This window comes from Homalodisca vitripennis, chromosome 3, assembly GCF_021130785.1.
Source record: "Homalodisca vitripennis isolate AUS2020 chromosome 3, UT_GWSS_2.1, whole genome shotgun sequence".
NCBI lineage: Eukaryota > Metazoa > Arthropoda > Insecta > Hemiptera > Cicadellidae > Homalodisca > Homalodisca vitripennis.
In genome coordinates, this window is record NC_060209.1 from 10,797,103 (window position 1) to 10,818,250 (window position 21,148).

The window sequence follows — 21,148 nt, forward strand, 5'->3', positions numbered from 1 at the left end:
AATTATGCATTTATAGTTCTTCATTGAAATGTGTTTTCATGGGTAGTTAGCAATAATGTTAGTATTAAACCAAAGTTCTTTAATAACATATTGGTGGGCGAGGTATTGTAATCAATGTAAGGTCAGTATTCTCTTTTGGTGGGATCTGTTCATTACAATGTAAAATACAGTATAGCCGCAATCGATAAGAGCAGATAGATGCCATCCTGTCGAGGGTTGATGGGAGAGATATTGTGGTTGATGATGTAAGGTAAGTATTCTCTTGAGGTGGGATCTGTTCATTACAATGTAAAATACAGTATAGCCGCAATCGATAAGAGCAGATAGATGCCATCCTGTCGAGGGTTGATGGGAGAGATATTGTGGTTGATGATGTAAGGTCAGTATTCTCTTGAGGTGGGATCTGTTCATTACAATGTAAAATACAGTATAGCCGCAATCGATAAGAGCAGATAGATGCCATCCTGTCGAGGGTTGATGGGAGAGATATTGTGGTTGATGATGTAAGGTCAGTATTCTCTTGAGGTGGGATCTGTTCATTACAATGTAATGTACGGTATTACTGCAATTACTTAGAGCTGATAGATGCCATCTTGTCGAGAGATGATGGGCGAGGTTATTGATACAGGGCTGGTGTACTCTTGGGATGGGTTCTATTCAATGTATTATGTAATATATTATATAGCTGTTTGGCTTCCGTGGGTTTGCTAGGCATTGATTAGATTAAGCTTAATAATAGTTTAACTATTTGATACTCCTCAATTATCCATAGCATCCCTTTAGTTTTAATTCATAAAATAAATTTAAGGAACTCTTCCGTTTCAATTTGTACAAGTAAAACAAGTTCTTTAAGTTAGTATAATCATGGCTCTATACAACGGCCTTAAGAGTAGCATTGCCCTCTCGAGGGGAAAGTTTTTTGTAAATGTTATGTTTTTAGTATTTAATTCAAAGCTAAATAAATTTTATTTGATGTCAAGTTCTTAATTAGAACTATATTTGATAAGTTGTAGGAAGTGATTGAAATATATCGCTCTCTCTACATTTGACAAGGAGTACTCCCAATTTCAGAAGACATAAATGCTAAAATATTTACGCAGATGAATTCCGAATCCAAAAATGGCTATTTTAGAATTTTTACTATTGAAATTTGAACTGAGTAAATTCTTCTAGATGCCATAATTTTGTATGGGTGGGCAAGCCACACCGGAAAAGTCTGCATACAAAATGTACTAAATTTAGAGGATTAAATGCGTGCAAAGCAAAGTAAGATAACAACTGATCACTGCTACTCTACTCCGGGGTCTAAACTAGCAGAGTAGTAACAGCTGCAACCCGCATATCGTTTTATTTTTTAGTTTATCGTTTTGTTACGTGATATATTCATAACAATTTTACGTAATACCATATAAACCGTTTATTTATTAAGTTGGTGCCTTTTGTAAAATAATAATAATAATAATATATCTTCAAATCATTCTAAAAATACTTAATTTTTACATATCTTAGTGAAAAATTGAAGGCAACTATGAACAAACATCTGCCAGATTGTCTTTGCTCCAATAGTATTAAATCGGTATTTAATTATTATATTTTTAATTTTATAAATCTACAAAATAAATTTATTATTTTAGTGTTTAAAACGTATTTCAATTAGGAATTATATTGTTTTATTCAACATATATCCATAATTACAATAATAGGCTACAGGGATTATTAATGGTTTGTTTCTTAGTAACTATAGTTAACTTCTTATGCTTCAAGTTTGTAGTTAATGGATGTTGAAAAATTAAAACTCACATACATCTCACCACCTCATCCATTCACTCTCTCTCTGAGAGTGATCAGGTGACTGATGATGTGCTGTAGTTAGCAGGTAAGGCATAGCTAAAATATCTCATTCTCAGAATCATTATAATTTTTAAGTATTGACGGTACAAAATTAAAATTGGTAAAATTATTAGGATATACTACAAAAGTACTAATGATAAATTTGTTTGTAGAATATGAATACATTGGAAGCCATTTTGTACATGACGTGTAAGAGTCTTCACTGAGTTTGAACGCAATATTCATCTCAATATATAAATGAATAATAAAAATAGAAATTTGTTTATAATTGTACTTAATTTGTTAAAAAATGTATTATTCTTTGATTTTCTCGTTACCATCATGGTAACCGAAATATGCAAAATTTCATCTGCATCACAAAGGACTGAAATTTACGGAAAGTAAGAACCTATTATTGATCTATAGATTACTTGATTCTTGAGATATCGTGTGGAAAGGAAGATAGGCATAAATGAAATTTGTCCAGCCATTCCTGTAATAGGTTTCGCTTAGACTTAGGTCATAAAGTGATAATTAACATGCAATGGTTGGCTGCAGTTTAACATAATAAATTTCACCTCATCATAATTCTATTCAGTGAACTGGTAGCCACAGTGAAATGTGTTTAAAACTCTACTTTAACAGAGAGAAGCATTCACAACAAAGGTGAGTCCGGACCATTCATAATGTAAAGGAGATTTGATTTAGTAATGCACTCTTTACAATGGAATACCTGGCATAATAGTACGGTATGAAGTGTTACCTTTTGTTACGGGTTATATCCTAGAGGAAACCTAATTTATAAACTTTAAGTCATTGTCCTTTGGCAGTTTTTATTAATAGTACATAACATATATGTTATATTACCGGCAACAAATAAAAAGTAAGAAATCATAAAGTTATACATGAACGCTGGTATATATATCTCAACTTTAACAGAGAGAAGCATTCACAACAAAGGTGAGTCCGGACCATTCATAATGTAAAGGAGATTTGATTTAGTAATGCACTCTTTACAATGGAATACCTGGCATAATAGTACGGTATGAAGTGTTACCTTTTGTTACGGGTTATATCCTAGAGGAAAACCTAATTTATAAACTTTAAGTCATTGACCTTTGGCAGTTTTTATTAATAGTACATAACATATATGTTATATTACCGGCAACAAATAAAAAGTAAGAAATCATAAAGTTATACATGAACGCTGGTATATATATATATATATATATATATATATATATATATATATATATACATATATATATATATATGTATGTATATGTATATAGTTCAGTTTAGTTTCAATAAGCATTGAATTACAAAAAGTACTTACTCCGCCGGGGCTCGAACCCCGATCTCTCACTTGCCGGGTGAATGTGCTACCATTACACCACAGAGCCCTTACTTTTAACTTTTTACGATTCAATTATTTTGTATTTGAATAACCAAACTAACATATGATCGGAAGACCAAATACCTGTAAAATAACTTTTATTTGCATTACATTTGTATAAGTGGCAATAGCCTAATTTAGTTACTAATTTAGTGGCAATAGCCGGGTTCGAGCTCCGGCGGAGCAAGTACATTTTGTGATTCAATGCTTATTGAAACTAAATTAGGCTATTGCCACTTATACAAATTTAATAAAATATATATATATATATATTATATATATATAATACTGATCAAAACAAAATACCATACAAGGGCTCAAATTTTAAATTTCAGATCTGATCCGAAATTCTGTATGGATGTGTACTATATACTCTAAAGAGTGCAAATCTCTAATGAGTTAAATATGACACAACAATTCTTGTTCGATTTTGTAAAGAAGGACGATAATTTGTGTGAAAAGATTTTATTAATCTTACATATAAAATACAATTACGACTTAAACAATAAGATTTATTATTTTTAACACACATTCTCTGTTTTATAAATAAACTAGCTGACGCCGCCGCGGCTTTGTTATCGTATGATTATTATAGCCGATTTCGCGGCTGATTAGATGCCTTTTAGGTCTCGTTCTCTAAATGTATTTACATGCTAGCAGTAACCCGCTTCTTCGCTAACAATTTCGTAGGTTCTGCACTTTATATTCGAGTTAGTTATATTTCCATCGCCAAACTTGTTTTTGCCTTGCTGCAATAATCAAGAAATTCTATGAAAATGTGTATGTTTATACCCATAGCATTTACTCTGGTCTATGACTTTTTTCTTCCATAGTTGATTGTGCTTGGTTTACCGATCAAGAAAATAAATATACAGACATAAGTCAGGAAAGCCTGTTTTTGTCAAAAGACAAATAAGATGGGTTTTCTAACAGACTTGAAGTATGTAGTAAAAGATACATAGTAACTTTGTTTTTAATATCAATATTATAGTACTAAGTACACACTGCAAAGTTTAAAATGTGGTAAAAGTGTACGGTTAAAAGTTTTATTGGTATTAATGTTTTTTATTTGGATATTTTCTTACTCTATGCTTACCAGGTAATGCAGAAAAGGTTTATATAAGAAGTAATGATACTACTTACTCTATACTTTCAAGATTATAAATTAAAACAAATTAAAAATTGTGGCTAATTTAACTAAACATACAGTTGCACAATAATAAAAATTTTCTTACACAGAACAGTTAATTGCGTTTAACAAGCTCTATAAGTGAATTCAATCCTTTATCTTTAAAAAAACTAAATTCTCAATAAAAAATTACCTTTATTGGTCGAGATAAAAACTAACCTATCACAAGTTGTGAGATATGTGCAATCTTCACAATACTTATTTAAAATACATTTTTGTATTTTTTGGAGGATAAAAAGATTCACCCCCTCATTCAAAGGAGGTAGTTAACTTTATATTTTCAAATTGCAACCACTATCTTGTGACAAATTATATTTTAACAGTAAATTAAAATAAAAATAATTGTTTTTTCAATTATCTAGGCGTATTTATTTGTCCATACCTTTTACTTTGAACATTGTAAGGATTTTATTGGTGTCATTGTGTTTCTTACATCATTCATGAAACGTTTCAGGATAAAGAACAATTCTAATGAAAAATGCTTTGGCACAATTGTCGCAATATTTCAAAACTAAATTAAAATCCTTGAATCTGATTGGGAAGAAAACAGACACCCTGTAATATTGCGAAGCGGGGTGGGGTTGTTTACCTACATCGGAGTCCTTGTTTGGGAACACTTGATAAACTATGTTTTAGGTCCAGCGGTCGCTTGTTTACAGATGGAAAACTAATATAAAATATGTCATCATTAACATATAATCATACTTTTGGTTTTCCAATGATTTTACCTTTTACTAAAAAGGTCATAAATTTTTATTTATTTAACATTGACTAGAAAATGGATATAGTTAGAGGCCAGTTAGGACAGAAGTTTAGAATACAGACCTTGGATAGAATGGAAACTGGGATCCACCGATTTAGTCAATTTTACAAATCACTGGACTCCAACACGTTACAGAATAAGAGAACGATTTTGTTCGAGTAGAATTTTCATTGTGTTCCTTCTCTTAAAATAGTTTCTTCGTTTAAAATTTCAAATTTATTACTATTTAAACATTGTTTTTATGGCTATTGCTATTCATTTCATTTTTATCTGTAAGACTCTGCTTAATTTGAATTATATGCAGGATGGTCGTTGTCTTTAATGTGAATTACATTGAGTGCCAGATTTAAAAATTTCCATTAACATGATAATACCCAGGGAAATATATGATTATAATTTATTAGTTCAAAAGGTTTTATAAGGAATTCCTGAGTTTTTTAAATGCACTTTTTTAAGACATCGCACTGTAAAATAAATTGTACTCCGTAGGTTGGTGGTGTCATAACCTGAGGTATTAAAATTGGGCAGTTTTCATCTTTTCAGTGCGATATCACATTCCTTACGCCATATAAATATGAAATAGATATTTTCTGTTCTCATTCAGGAAGGCAAAGACGACCTCAATAGGCTTTAAAATACATGTCAATAAACACCTCATTGTGCGTACGAATCTCACACGTTTTTCTTGTTTTTTTTTGTCACAGTGTTGTAATGAGGTTGTACGACCCAGATATATTTCCATCTTGTGTGCGTAATATTTGATACCTTAGTAACACATTTTGGCATTGTGTCTATAGCCTTACACACTTATTATAAATTCTATAAAACAATAGCTTTGTAACTATCGAAATGAATTTGTTTCGTTGTTTTACTTTTTAAACGGAATCTTCTTTTGCTCTATTTTACTTATTACTTACTTATTGGATAATCGTACTCTTTGTACAGTCATTTATGAAATATCAGTTAGTAAGGACACGAAATACTGTCTGAGTTATTTACATCAAAGTGCCATATGGAGGGTCTCCATTTTATCTCATGTTAATAATATAGTCAAAGGAGGAAGGACTCTGACGTGTTTATGTTGTTACCAGTAAACAATGCTGAAAGTGAAAATTAGCAAGTCAAACTTTATTACAACTCCAAATTACGGAGAGGTGTAAAGGGAAAATTCTCATTCGCTTTAAACAGCACCTCTTTGTTATAAAACCCAGCCCGAGGTGGGCAGTAGATTGTCTCCTGATACACTGAGATTGCCTAAAATAGTATGAAATGGAATCAATATAATACAAAGGTATTATAAATATATTGTGAGCTGTTTTGAATTGACGAAATTTTCAGGTTAGTGGTATTGCAAGGTGCTCAAATAAATAAATAAAAATGTATTTTATTCCGCGAGCGTATTTCAACGATACATCATTGTTTTGCAAATTTATTCTTGTAAATATCGTAATACATATTATAATAGTATGTGTACTTATATTACTCTCGCGTTCAGCTGAAAATCCTTTTTTGTTATATTAGGACAAGAATATTAGAATCCTCTCATTGAATTTACTCTTAAAAGGATCTTTTCACCTTCTTCCGGACTGACAGGGCCGCATCCTACCCAGAGCTATGAGGAAGGATTGCTGACTGTAACTAAGTAATTTCACATTGAAAGAGGGAGGCTACCTCTGTACCGGTCTCTCCAGCACAGCGGGCATGGGTAAGCATGTCCTTAGGTCCAGGATAGCAACTGTCTTTAACACTTTGCTATCCCTACCCACTCCATCAGTCATCCTCCTCAATAGAAGAGACTAATCGATCTGCCATTGCGCACCAATGTCTTAATATATGCGATCCTAGGCATACAAAGGATTCCCCAGTTTTAATTGTAACCTCGGTTTTGCTGTAACCAAGGCAGGATCAACTGGAATGTATAAAACAACCAGAAGAGAACCCTCCTGGGGATGAAATATCGTAATTATCAATTCGAAGATACGTATTATAGGTTGGATATTACATAGACACTTTTGCTATTATGAATATAATTGTTGTTTAATGTTAATACCTACATTCAAAAATATTTCCAGGTTTATTGTCTAAGCCTTTGAGGTTACTTCTATTTTTGAAAACAGAGATACTTTTTTAACGGTGTATAGTTTTTAGAGATATAGTTTGCGCTCTACATGGAATAATAGCTTGAATAATATGTCATGTGTGGTTACAAATGACAAATTTCGTATTCACGGTATTAGCTTACAGAATCATAATGTTCTTTAACACTTTACATTATTGAAAACAGAAAAAATGCTATACAGTATAATTCTCTTGTTAACCAATATTTCTTCTTGTTTGTATAAACTGATTGGCATGGCACGGTCTGTTTCCAACGGACAGAGGTTAGTACTTTTATAAAATTACATTGTTCTATTTTAAATTTCGAGATTATTTGGTATAACATTTAATATAAAATTTTAACTACCGTAACCAAGACATATTTTCGATTTTTGTGGCCTTTAACTGTGTAATGTTCAAAGATTTTACATGAAGTGAAAAAATAAATTATTATGAATGTTGATAAACAATGATATTAGGACTCAGACATAACTATTTTTCGTATTCTAATTCATATAATTCAATGGATTCCATGGCAAGTGAAGGTATAAGATTAGCTCCTTTCTCCACCTGGGATAACGTTCCCTCTGTCAATATTTAATAGTGATTTATGGATATGTTGCCGCAGGGATGTTGATAAAACTTGAAGTAAAATACGTTTCAACATGATTTAAGCATGCATAATGCCTGAAGTGCGGAAACTACAAATTGACTTTAATTAAAAGTGAAAGATGTGTAAAACTAAAACGTAACGTATACACGATAACACCAGATCGATAAGTTTTTGGGTCACAAGGTAAAGTAAATGCGATACGTATTAATCCTCTTATTTGGATAATAAAGATTCGTCTTCTTATAAATATTATAATCTTCTCGTTGAAGAAAATAACATTTTAAAATTAAGTTTCCTTTTCAATAGTTTTTTGCTATTTCGAGGAAGAAATCCTATTTGAATACTTCTATGCAGGCATGGTTAAAGCAAGGTCGGATAATGTTTAGACATAACTCGTAGAATCTGTTCCCTATACAATAGGAAAATATAATCCAGTGTATCTCAACAAGTGAAATGCTAAATGTATTGAGAGTTTTCCTCAGAGATATGTGATAGAACATTCATGTAACTTAAAGTCTGGAAAATTTATAAAATTTAATTAAAACTGTTGGAATAAAAATAAAAAAAATAAAAATATGGCTACCGCTGTGTTAGTGAGTAAACGTATTTTCATATTTGAGTAGTGCAGATTTTAATTTAAATGCGAACGCGAGTTAATTGGATGCTGTGTGGTAACGGAGTTTACCAAGGACGATGGTTGTCATCCAATAAGTTAGAAACTACAACCTGCGGAATTAAAATATAAATTAAGTAAGTTTAGGAGGTATTAGCAAGTCAATTTGCAATACGTTTCTGTATGTAGATGCACATTGGTAAAGTTCGCACTTGGAAGTTCGCTTAATATTTCCTGCTTCGTTTCCGTAATTTTACCAAAAATATATTTTAAATATCCATACGAGAATTCGACTTAATAACAATGTTATTACGCTTGGGCATTAAATTTATAGTCTACCAAACCGTAGTAATATTTTGTTATTTTATTCTTGAAAATTTTGTGTTTGTTAATTATGGATTATCTATGAGGTAGAAAATTAATTCCTTAATTGAATTGTTTTTAATTCAAATTTCAATCATTTTTAAAGTGATATAAAATATTTATTGCATTGTAATATATTTTTTAGTAAAATAACATAATTTTAAATTATAGTAAAATATAAAAAGCCTGGTTATGCAAACGGTATTATAAAAGGTTTGTTAGTTTAGAACTATCTCAATGTTTCAACAATTAATATTACATATAAATATTATTCCAAATAAAATGACACAGTTGTAATAGCAAAAATGCTGTTCAATTAAGATAGGGCCGTTTATGATATTTATCTACTTACATTAACGTATCGTTTGTTTTAATGACAATAACATTAATTTTAAATTTGTTGTTATTTATATCCGGCTAAATCCAAAGCAACTACTTACTTGCATTTAGTGGTTTCCCCACAAATTTAAATTCTAGGGAGAGAAGAATATTTATGTAACCTTAAGAGGGAGGATGGGTGAGAGCTTCAGTACGCGTCATTTAAGAGTGAAAGAAAAGATATTGTATGAGATACTTTTACAGCCATATTAAATGGAAACCTGAAAACAGATGGAGTGGGAAAACCTCTAACTATTAAAATCCTCGAGGACGTTGGAAAATTGTAAACTTAACTGTTCAAGATTGGAAATTCAGAATATCGAAATGAATTTACTAGGCAAAACAAGGAAGTCCGCTTCTTCGGCCATTTATGAGAAGAAGGAAGAAGATATTAGCTAATGGTAGTTATCGGCTAAACCTTTTTGGACTCCTATGTTTGGTAACTGTTCTGTTCGCGAATGCTTCAACTTTTTCATATTAAAAGGGATAGCTTGTGGTTAGAACTTATATTTACCACAAAACGGAGTAACAAATAACTTGTTTAAAGTAACTGGAATGTAAATTTAAATACCCAAATTTTTTTAAATAGATTTATTTTTTAAATGGTGATTTCTGAAAACTATTTTGAAAATTAAAAAACCATAAAAAATGATATTTTGTATACAAATGATAGAGTTAGGGTTTTATAAAACCCTATATTTCTGTCAAAAAACAGTGTATGTTTAGAATCAATTAGATAACTTACTCTTGCTACTAATCCAGTATAAAATTGAAGTAGTATAAAAACACTTGACGGTATTTGACAGAGAAAAACTTAGTCACCATTGTAAAGAGCTATTGACGTGTTTCTTAGAATTACAATAATGCTCTCCTACAGCGATAAAATTTCTACCTGTAGAACAAAAAACAACTGCAGTAACAACATTCCCTAATGATATTAAAGAGTACTTGAAGTGACGGTTACTGTATCACTCATTACAAGCACTTGAGCATTATATCTGCAAGTTTTAATTAGCTAACAGAAGAAGGAAAGCCTTATAGATGAGGATTTTGTGGTCTGTTTAACATAATAATGGCTAAATCACATTCCCGTAATTCCCAGTTGTTATCCACTGGTATTATATCATAAATACGGCACGAATTCATCTTATTATTTGAGAATATTAATAGTATTATTAATTTAGTTATCTCAGTATTTCGTTCATCGTTAGAATGGCAAAAATAGCGCATAAAATACAGGAAACCAATACATTTTAAGGGAAAACACAATAGAATATCTGTGGTACGGATATAAAGAAAATATATAAATTTCCAGTAAAATATGCAGATATGTGCTATGGTATTCACGTGAGCAATATTAATGATACCATATACAATTCTGTCTTAATAAAATTTTATAGACAGATCCATTAGGTTAAGATACGTAGGATTGTACATTTCCCCCGTGAATACCAACAAAACAAAATTAGAATTCTCTTAGACAGAGATAAACCATAGCTTCGCTTTATTTTACTCTTTGAGTAAAATTTTTGATATTTCTTTTTGAAAAAGTGTAGACTTGTTCCAAGATCAAAATATTAGAATTACATATTTTGCCTTTTGTTCATATTACATATTTTTCATATTAAATCGAACATTTACTAAGCAACGGTACTTCATCACTTTTGTTATGTCTCATTTTCTAATAGAAAAAAATTTCTATGTGTAATTCTTAACAAACGTTAGACAAGGTTAGAGAGTTTGTCAAGTAAATACCGTCATTACACAACAACAGCAGAGAAGTACAAGAGAACGGATCTGGCGGCAAACCAATCCCAGACAACAATCGTCTCCAAGCCGCTTATTCTTGTGTTACTTTCCTACAACCTTTACAACACAGCCTACACTTAGTGTGCTTGGTTGTAGAATTCTGTAATTTTGCCATATTAAAATCTTTGAGTTTTGAGTATTTAAAAAAAATTCGCTAGCAAATAATCGAGCATGTTTTACTCTATAGGCGCTACTAGTTTAAAAGACAGTTTGCTTAATAAAAGATTAAATTAAATAACTTTGTGTTTACCTGAAGTAATAGTAATTCTTGTAACTACCTTTTAGTCTTATGGGGCATTAAGACACAAATCTTAGTTATGTGTGGTAAATATAGTTTTAAACATAACAAAAATTATAGCCATATTTTGTAACGTCTATAAAGAGAAAAATATCCCTTCCGGTTCAGTCGGAAGAAAGTCAAATTCAAATGTCATCTCGAAATTTCGAACTAAAGATACATTATTAGTTTAGATAAAGGGACCTGCACTGATGGAACGGAAACATGTTGGCATGTTATTGTAATCGTAACAGTTCATACATTTAGTAAATGCATAATTTAGAAAACCTTACAAGTCAAAGTTTTCTATAAGCTCATACTTTTCTTTATAAAAGTGTGAACTAGATTTAGTTAAAATTAATTCTAAAGTATGCTTATGACAATATACTCGCTTTTAACAATTCAATTGTATAATTCAATAACTTTAAATGGCCATCATCTTGAAATTTTCATCACTATCGCAATATAAAGAAGAATAAATGTCGCTTGAAGTTGTCTGGACAGTATTAAGAAAAATTGACATTTTTAATTATAATATGAAATAAAATGTGTGCCCTAATGCCAATTACCGCCATATTGAAAATTTGTATAAGTAATGAATGACTAATGAACTTAACCAAAGTAATATCGTAAATAATATATATGTACCTCGTTTAGTCTATATGTAATAGAAACAATAATATCTTGTTTACAATTATTTCTGCAACGCTGCATGCTTCTTTAATCTTTAAGCGTCCCTTTTTATACAAATTTTACGAAATATAAAAAATAAATACATGAAAACAAACGTTATTGTTAGTGACCTGAGAATAAAAAAAAAACTTATTTATAACTATTCCTTTTTCTATTTGTAAATGACCGCTTATCTTGAAACCTTAGGATCACTGAAAAATGTATAGGAATTAACAGTCCATTTAGTATACTCGTATGTCTGTTTTAGGTGTGTATTGGGAATAAGTAGAGGTACACTTTTTGAGGGCCAACATCTTGAAATGTTTATTTATTAAGGCAGGTTAAAGCACTCCATCCAAGCTGTATAGAAATATTAGCTCTGTACCAAATTCAGTCAGAATCTAATAAGGACTACGGTAATTATCGTTTTCACAGTTATTCCCGCCATTTTATAAAAAAAACTTGGATTTTATGCCCACTAACATATTTCTAAATTTTTTAATTATGGCTGTTTGGTCCTGGGAAAAAATACAAAAGAAAACGAAATTTACTAGTAATGTCGTCTAGAGGACGATTGCAATAAAGCAGGCGTATATGAAATCTAACTCACAGTTTTGATATGTGTAATATTATTTAGTCAAGCTCATTCTTTCACTGTGGCTTATAATATAAATAAATGACATACAAATTTGAAGTCATATGGAATAAATGTACACAGTTACTAAACCATAAGCAACACTAATTTCACAGGCGGTGATCTCAATCTAAGTTGGGACTTTAGAGCTTTGTGTCTGCCTGGTGCGTGCTCCTGTTCTGAGAACTTACTTGATTTCTCTCTCGCTTAGAATAATTATTCACTTACATCACTCTGGTATATTCCACAAGTACATAACTGTTTTCATGCAGTAGTTGGTTCTAACAAGGGTTTCCTAGGATCTCTAAAATATTATTTGTTATATTTAAATGTACCAATAAATAGGTTAAATATTGTGGTGCTATGTGAAATTTATCTTGCTAAATAACAATCGTGGATAGTTGTGATGTCTTCTACACATACAATGATGTGCAACGACTCTTATAATAAATTTCACAAAATTAGACATGTTTTCTAACAAGATAAGTAGTACTGTGACAATAATTTTAATCATCTGCTCGAGTTATGGTCGTTTAGACTGTTTAAAACAAATTTAGCAGGCGGCAGACTAATTTAAGAGAAATATTTGAAAGTTAATAATATGAAAGTTTTGGAATTTTAATTTTAAGTTATTAACCTAAGTTTTTTTCCATATTTTGGTCCCCTATTGGTAAATGTGTTTATATAATTTTATAAAAATGTAATCTTAGACTAATTACTAAAAAATAAGTAGCTTGTAGGAGACACGATTTGAAATTTAAAACCGTGGCTTGTACTTTTCTACACAGTTTAATTAAAATCTGATCTAAGTAATATGGACTCCCCCATTTGATTTAGGGGATTAATTACTTTTTTTATATATTGGATATTAATTTCCAAAATAAATCGTTTAAGATAATTTATTTAGATAGTACGTCCACTAAGTGTGTTTTTAGCCACCAAGGATAGCAAGGTTTTTCTTTCTTTATAAAGACACTAATATTATAAAAATATGGAGCTAATATTATTATTATTTATTCAATTATTAATATCTTTCAATTTTCACAAAATCCAGGACAAAACAAAGAGAAACGCTGTGGTTACTGTACTCTTAGAGAGAGCTGTGTAATGAAGGGAGTAACTGTGTTTACTGCTGTCTGTAGTTTGGGTTTACTGTCAGGTTTGACTTGCTAATTTTCACTTCCTTCGAATATCAGACAAATGTAAAAGATTCATTCAAGAATCGCCGTAGTGGTTTGTTATAAAAAAAGTGCAAGGAAAGGTGTTTACACTTTTTTAATAATTTATTATAAAGGAAATTCCATTACATGAGTGTAAGTGAAATTTTTACAATAAGTACATCGGAAATGTCGGCATATGTTATTCTCGCGTACCCACGATAAGAGCTGACAACATTGAAATAAAAGTTTAATTATATGCTTGATGAACTATTAAACAAGTTATTACACAAGCTAGACAATAAAAACCTTTGAAAATGTCGAATAACTGTTTTACTTGTGGCTGGGGCGACCCTTGCAGAGTAATCTTGGAACTATGGTTAGGATATCAAGATTTAAAAATCGGCGTTTTTATTTAATTATATCAATAAAAACAACAAAAGTAAATATTGCAATACTCTTTCATGTAAAAACGCAGGATTTAACATTTTAATTGTTACGTAAATAAACATGAATATACATTTCTTTTTCTTAGGACAAGAAGCTTATAAATTGCACTTAGACCTATAAGAACCTTTGCGCTGCTTCCGGAGTGATAGTATATTTAGGATGGGTAAGGTTAGGGAGTACGGGCCGCCTCCTATCGAGATCCATGAGGAAGAATTAGGGCACTACATCTCAAAGTCATCCTGGAAGAAGGGAGGCCAGCAGTGAACCAGCCTCTCCAGTCAAAGTAGGCAGGGGGTGGCACACCCTTGTTGAGGTTAACAAGAGCCTCTGAGGTAAGGGAACAAACCCCACCAACTCCAACAGCCATCTTCCACAGTAGACTAGACCTATCGAATTGCCCATGAACCCCAAGAATCTCAACATTTGCGGTTAGTGATGTGCCGCTATTGGACATCCATAAGGTTGCCCAGATTGAAGTGGCACATCGGTTTTTGCTGTGCCCAGTGGTGGGTTCAACTGGTAGGTATAAACCAGACAGAAGTGATCCCTGCTGGGTCGATGAATATACATATATATTAGTTAAATTATCAAAAATTTGGTAAAAGTAATATTAGAAAAAAGAAAATAGAATTTTAAAGTTAATAATAGTTGTAAATATTTATAGAAGTGAATGATATTTTTCGCACCAACCCATCTAAATGTTTATCTTAGAACATTTCTGTGTGCTCAAAAATATGTAACAGGATTAATTTGATTAAAGTTTATTGTTTTAAATCGGGTTTTAAAGGATATTGTTAAAAAATGTCATCGTAAATTTTTGGTTTTGTACGAATTAGTTAGTGAACAGATATATATGCAACAATACCTTACATTAGGTCAATAATTCTAAGACGAGGAAATCAGCTGCATTTAAGTGAAGTGTTGAAGAAATCTGATCAATTGTATTATTTTACATTTGACGTGGTGAATTTTTGTTGCTGTAATAAAAAGGATTCAAGCAAAAGAGATTTGAATATTTATTTAATCTATAAATATATGATAAATAATAATAATATCCTGCTAGTATTGAAATATTTCGAGAACAAACATGTACAATAACAATGAAATAAGAGTAAACAAATAATTTATTTGTAACCATCCGTAGTCAGAAACAATATAAATAATTTAATTATATTTACTCTATAAAAATTAACAAAAATATGAAAGATCAAATCCACACATAAGTATTACGTTACATACAAAGAAGCTACTTAGAGAAGAGGAAAATCTTGAGCGCGTGTATTGGACACGAAGCTGACACTAGCTATACACACTATACAACATTGTCGTCTGTTATGGATTGGAAATACTTTTTCCTGAAACGGTCAATACAGCTATAAGGAAGTTTAGAATCTTCTCTCCTCATATTAGTACGGGAAAATGTAGTAAATATTGCTCCAGGCGAAAAATTAAATACGTACGATTTCTAAGGTAAAAATAAACATATAATTAAAATTGAATCAACCAGTAAAAAAAGTCTACTAAGCTTCATGCCGTACTATTATATCAAGCATTCCATTATAAAGAGTGCATTACTAAACTAAAGGCTTTTACATAATGAATGGACTGGACTCAACTTTATTGTGAATTCCTCCCTGTTAAACCAGAGTTTAAAAACAAGATTTCTCTGGAGGCTCCCAGTTTTTACTGAATAGAATTATTATGAGGTAAAAGTAAAAAAAAAACTAAGGTGATGGCAACCATGGGCCGATAATGATCCCGTTTAGTAATTACTCATATTCATAATTGTGAAACCAAAATGTAAGTTGAATATTTATGACGTTTTACATAAAGTGCTTCTGTCAGAACTCACACTATTTGATAACCTTTGTTAATTGATCTTATTTTTCGAATATTAAAATTATTAGCTTATAGGTTCTATGAGATATTTTAACACATAAATGTTTATGGACATTTACAATCGTCAACAGCTTAGAATTATACATGATTGTAAAAATGCAAGACATGTACATAAATTTATATGAATATATAAATAAATAATGACAGACATATATACTTGCGCAATATAATTCCCGCTTAAATTTAAAGCCAGTTTAATTATTTATTTGGTGATAATTTAAGCGTATTTGTGTGTGTGTAAATTTCACTATTCAACAAGCACACATTCTTTCCTATACGTTAATATTAATATGTTTTCAATGTGTGAATCAATGATTATTGAAGAAACTTACCATGAGCGATGGAAATATGCAAAATCAAAATATAAAATCTAAATTGTAATTTCTCAATTAGCAGACACCTTAGGTGTCAAAGTCAAACTATTTGTTTTAAGCATTTGAATTAATTGTTGAACGTGAGTTTCTATAGTAATAAAATTTGACGTTTCAATCCTGAAGCATAGTTTTGTATATTTTGCAATTAATACTCTAAAATATATCAAAATCTAGTAAAAGGACTTTTCCTGAATCTTTAGGTTCAATGATCTTAATCCAATGAATCTCTTCTCCAAATCTAAAAAAACTCATTTATATTCTTTAAAAGTATTGGAAAAAGTTTTGTCCGGTATTTATCAATTGTGACAACGATAAGACGTTTGATAAAATATAGCGTATAGTCAAGCGCGTAAAGAAATAGATATTTTTTACCAGTTCAAAACAAATGTGTTGCAGGTAATGTTTGGGGTTGGTTGATTTATATAATAGTTTAAAAGTTTTAGTTTGATCTATGATTTTGACTTCCTCCCAGCAGTCAGTAATGACGACTCTGAATGAGGCATTTGACGTAAGTTTGAAGATATAGATCTATTATTTGTGACTAAAGATATTTCAAACCATTTTGGGATCTCCAGTATAAACATTTAGATCTATATATATATATATATATATATATATATATATATATATATAGTCAGTATAATTTTTTAAATGTTAATTGTAAAATACTTAAAAAGTTATTCACATAAATGGCAACCTTCAGCCAATCCGTAAAATAAAGAATTTAAATTCCTTCGTAGTTACAAATTTAACAAATCTAACGATTAATAAAATACTATTAACGATGAAATGCAAACAGAATTAGTACATGGATCAATTATAATTTTGGTGTATCCACTAATTTGACACGCACCAGGCAGACACAAAGCTCAAAATTCCCCACTTGAAATTTATATTCCCCACAACCTGTGAAATAGTTGAGATCAGGTCACGTCAGTTGCTCAGCTGCTTGGCATTTGGAGGAAGTTCTTTGACGTCAGAGCGTTTAATTGCAAAAGGCGTCCAGAGTTGATGCAAAAGGAGAAAGTGTATGAAAGGTGGAAATATTTTTTTAATTGGAGAAGATTAAATTACACACAGACTTGGGACGAATATAGGGACCATTTTACGGCTTGAAAATATTTAGAAAGTAAGCTGGTCAAAATTTTGAGGGATTGCTAATAAATGGGTCAGTGTACACATATTAGTTGTAACAATAATACTAAAAAAATGGTATATGAAAGTTATATATTGGTACCATATGATGATAGCAGTGCTATGTAGCTTTCTTGCACTTAACCCATCTTTTTAGGTTCCAAAACTGACTGTTACAAATTTTGTCTGAAAATGTATTACAAACGCTGCGATTAACACGTTTTTTATATATTACAAACGTGTTTGATTTCTAATCATATTGTATTCATAATGGTGTCCCAAAGTCAAGAGATAGAACAATTTTATTTACTGAATTCTAGCGAAAAGTCTATTAAGTTATCATTGACATATATAAAACATTGCTTTTGTGTTTTTGAGTTTTGACTGATTGCCAACGAAACCATTTATACTGGTCTTAAGAGTAACTGTGATGGCAATGAAAAAGTCTCAGATTAAATTAAATTGTAACAGAACTTCTGAGATTTCTTTGCATGGTCTCAATTATTTTGAGGTCCTTGAGTACCAGCTTGGTTGAATTATACTACAAAAATGATTCTTTAATTACTGATCGAATCGTTACAATTAATTGGATCAATGTGAAGCGATTTATAAGACGATGTCACATGGAACTTCCCAGAGCTATTTGAATGTTCTGCATTATTATATCTACTTCAGTAACTGATCGGTTGAGTTATAGTACACAAACATTCTTTATTTATTGACCAACAGGTTTCTAACCAATGTTTGTGAAGCGATTGATATTGTCACATGTAACTTCCCAAAGCTCTTTGTACGGTCGTACCTGCTCGGTTGTGTACAGGTTTCTAACCAATGTTTGTGAAGCGATTGATAGGACGATGTCACATGGAACTTCCCAAAGCTCTTTGTACGGTCTGCATTATTGAGAGCTCCTTCAGTACCTGCTCGGTTGAATTATAATGCACAAACATTCTTTATTTATTGACCAACTTAGTACAGGTTTCAAACCAATGTTTGTGAAGCGATTAATAGGACGATGTCACATGTAACTTCCCAAAGCTCTTTGTACGGTCTGCATTATTGAGAGCTCCTTCAGTACCTGCTCGGTTGAATTATACTACACAAACATTCTTTATTTATTGACCAACTTAGTACAGGTTTCTAACCAATGTTTGTGAAGCGATTGATAGGACGATGTCACATGTTACTTCCCAAAGCTCTTTGTACGGCTGCATTATTGAGAGCTCCTTCAGTACCTGCTCGGTTGAATTATACTACACAAACATTCTTTATTTATTGACCAACTTAGTACAGGTTTCAAACTAATGTTTGTGAAGCGATTAATAGGACGATGTCACATGTAACTTCCCAAAGCTCTTTGTACAGTCTGCATTATTGAGAGCTCCTTCAGTACTGCTCGGTTGAATTATACTACGCAAACCTTCTATATTTACGGCCGACTGAGTACAGGTTCTTAAGTAACAACCTTTTTTTCAATCAATTAGAAACTATCTCTGCCGTTTTTGTTGAATTTGTATTCGCAATTACATAGCAAACATCTATCTATATGTATAAATGAATGTTTGTGTGTATGTCTTTTATAGACTCAGAAACTATTTGACCGTTCGTCATGAAAATCTGTATGTTTATGTATTTTTACACGGGGAAGATTTATATGCTATGCCCATTGATGTAACTTACCACAAGGCAACGCTGCAAAATACAAAGGTTTTCAAAGCGCCTGCACATTATAAACTGCAACTACAAGACAGTTACGTATATTAAATTGCCAAACACTATTTGAAGGCGCTAATTTATTATGTATACTTGTCTTAAAAATAAATTTCTGGCTGAACTTAAAGCTTGAGTGTTAGACCACTTTTTAATAAAGTACATGTGCGTTGTGCGTGTACAATGGCTATAGACATACACTTCTGACAGATTTTCTTGATCGTGGCAACAAGGTCAAACTCTACATCGCCGTTGGAAATATAATTCACTTGAACCAGAAGCGTGCGGAAACAGCTAGTTAATTTATACAGTGTAATCCTTTAAATGATTTTACTTTTATGTATTAATTTTTTGTTTTGTTTTAAATAACAGAACAACAATACATTGATTTTCTGATTCAAATAAAAACTCTATGGCATGCTATACTTTTGCTTTCTGGTGCATTATGGAAACATATCGAGATAAATAGTCTTACTGAAGAGTTTTTAAAGATTATTTTAGTCCTCTGTTTTATTTTCGGTTGAGTTTATTTAAAAACATTAGAACAATACATTACAATAATCTAAATATAATATAATATATAATACAATATGCTGTATCGTAAAGACCATCTAATTTTAGTACAACATATTAAATCTCACGATCGAGTCTAATAAATCAACTTAAATTAATTAAATCAACTTGAAAATTATTTCTTGTTTGTTGCTTATTCGTACCATTATTAGGTACAATATAACATTACTCACAATCTAGGCGATAAAATCTTAAAGCCGCAAAAATTGTATTAATTCGATTTTTTTATTTTGTAACTCCGTACAGTTCAGTTAGAAATAAGTATATAAAATACACATGTAGGAATTAATAAAGTTGCTTTCTTCTGCCATGAAACTTTATATAACCTTCTTTTTCCATGTAACGCAAAGAGGGAAAAATATATAAGATGTTTTTGTATCGTGCCAATAACTGAAGGGTAATTAATATATCATTTGTAAACAATTATGACGATACAATAGTGTATAATACAAGATAGAGCAACAAATCAATATTCACGTGGATCACTCCTATTTTATACATTACTGAGAAGACACCCACTTCTGGTACAAGTGTTGGGATTTCCGTTAGACAAATTATCCCGCCTCAACCACGAAGCTGAATTCCCTTGAGCTGCATCGATAAGCATTAATTCTGCGTATAATATTCGGTACTATGCTGAGAAATTCCTATACAAGTTAATCTTATAATTATTCATTTATACTGCAGTCAATTAGAGAGTAACTCAGTCCTAACTTTTAATTTTTTATGATTTCAAGCAAGCATTGAAGTCGCCCATATTAACACGCAAAGTAGTTATTATTGTTTAAATTAATCATCGGATAACAGCTAATTAGTATGCTTTTGTTTTAGCCGGGCACGTGGTCGAAGTTTTCTTGAACAGAAATAAGAAAACTTAGTGAAATAACCACATTTCATGGTTATAAGCTTACTTCCTCATTAACACCGGATAAACTAATGCGTATTGTCCTGTTAAAAAGAAAGAGCGTTTGGTGAAAACTATTTGGAAAGAAATGTCAGAAATAAAGTTTTCATGATGACGACATTAAGAAGACTATATTTCTGTAAGACAATATCTGTTAGAACATTGCTTTAGTCAGCAATTGTAATCCCAGGAAGTTTTTGTATCTTAAATCAGATTGCTAAAATAAACTGTTATTATCAGGCCTTAAAGGCTAAGATTTATTAGCTGAGCTTTAGCGAAGCCTATCCATCGTGGATCTAAAACAAATACATTT